Here is a 2,172-nt window from a genome sequence, read left to right as displayed (position 1 = left end):
TTTTCGTTTATTCACCAATTGTTTGCGTCAACTCGTTTGCGTTTCGGTGCAATTCCCGAAAGACTACACATGTAGTAAGTGTTAAGCGTCATTTAAACCCTAGTTTAAATGTAATGAGGTGTGCGTTATAGATTCAATGATCTAAAGTTTGAATTGACGGAGTTGAGTTAACGGAGTTAACCTAAAATTGACGATTGTCACAGATAGGAATTTCAACAGGTTTAACTTGCTCCTTTTCCTTCTCCCTTAAGGTCTGAATTCTTCTCTTCTTCTTTGGAGGCTCATCAGGTATTTCAGTTTGAATTGATCTCTCAGTATAGACCCTTTTTAACTCTTTCTCTTTCCTTTTGGAATACTGGTCAAATACTGCCTCTTTACTCAGATTTCTTACAATCTCAGGCTTCATGCCTTTCTCAATCAAATATCCACACATACCATCATATTTCTTCTTTAATTCTTCCAACTCAATCTTATCATCCTGTTTTACAAATTTTTCTGATACTATCTCTTTCTCACTGTTGTAAAGATCTTGAATTTGGTCAGCAGTGTATTTTTCCAAGGCAGCTTCAGGGTAGCCTCTAACTTTCAAATAAGTTTTATAGTGCTCAGTATTTTTCTTTCTCTTCTCAATCTTCTTTAATACTTCCTCTGCATTGATTTCAATGTTGCCCCTTTGAATATAAGTCTCTTTAGCTTGAAGGGTCTCAACAGTGGAGCTTGTACCAACTTTCTCACCTCCTTGATCTGGGTTGTCATCACCCTCTTCATCAAACTCCTCAGAGTTATCCTCCTCATCATCTGATAGATCATTCATGGCATCTATTTTTGGTTCATCAGAGGCAGGATGCTCTGGTTCAGAAACATTAACATCAGGGACCCCTGGTAATTTTCTCCTGGTTTCAGTGTTTGCAAGGGAATTGCCCTGATTGGTTCATCATCAGTCTGCTCAGCAGATCTCTTCCTTATTTGATAAGTCTTTTCAAATCTTCTTTCTCCCCAGTTACTAGTATGATTCTTTTTCATGTCCTCCTTAACCTGTTCAGCCCATTTCTTGGCAGCCATAGATGCAATTGACTCACCAATTTCTTCTTCAGGAATTATACCAGTAGTTGGTTCAGCAGCAGTTTCTGATGTTTGACTTTTAGATTGAAATATGCTGACCACTGTGCCCAAAGAGTTGTCCACTTCCTCAACCCTTTTCATCTTGATCAATACCTTAATAACTTCTTAATCAGCCTCATCTTCAGTCAGTTCTTTTTCAATGTTGGCTTGTCTGATCAATAAGTCCTGCTGTGCTAACTCTTCTTCTGTCAAGGAATGGGCAATTGCTTCCCTTTCCATTGACTCTTTAATCAGTCTTTTTTTCTCAGCAAGAGCAGCAGTAGCAGCAGTATCTACAAAGGATACATCTTTTTCAACATACACAGCAGGCTCTTCCTCTGTTGCTATCCCTTTACCTTTTTCTTTCCTTTTTCTCAACTGCTCTTCATCTTCTTCTTCATAAGAAGTTTCATATTCATCAATTTCTTTGAACAGTTGATCTAATTCAGAATCATGCTCTGCCCTCTTGGAACTAACTTCTTGATCATCTTCAGGTTCAGTGTTTACCAGTTCCTCAGTAGTAGCATTCAAATTTACATTCTCAACAGTCATCTCTTCATCCATGATCTCAGTCGGTTCTTCTGTAATCACATTCTCAACATCATTTGACTTTTCATTTTCATTTGTTTCCTCTCCACACACCTCTTCTTCATTTTCATCACTAACATCATACTCATTCATAATTATTTTCAAACCATCAATATTTTCAACACTTTCAGCATCAGTCAAAACTACATCATTATCATCAATATTCTACCCCTGTTTTGGGGCAGCTGAGGTCTTCTCAACCTCCTGATCCAGGGTTCGAATCAACAATTCAGCCTCTACTAGTCTCTGCAGCAACATCACATTCTCTCCAGTCACCTCCTCATTCCTCATATTCAACTCCTGATTCTCTTTCAACACTTCCTCAATTCTCCTTCTTAACTAAGCATTCTCCAACATTAGATCAATATTTCTTTGAAGTATGTTATCTTGTTGTCTTGAGGGTGGGGTTGTAGGGAATGGCTCATAAGTTGGTTGTTCAGTGATGGATGGGGATTGTGTGTGTTGTGTGCTAGGTATAAATGG

The sequence above is a fragment of the Bidens hawaiensis genome, unplaced genomic scaffold (genome assembly GCF_021521415.1).
Source record: "Bidens hawaiensis isolate Kalapana, Puna unplaced genomic scaffold, B.hawaiensis_p1.1 tig00054205_1, whole genome shotgun sequence".
NCBI classification, from domain to species: domain Eukaryota; kingdom Viridiplantae; phylum Streptophyta; class Magnoliopsida; order Asterales; family Asteraceae; genus Bidens; species Bidens hawaiensis.
The sequence above is the reverse complement of the archived record's forward strand: the minus strand, read 5'-3'. Positions refer to the sequence as shown.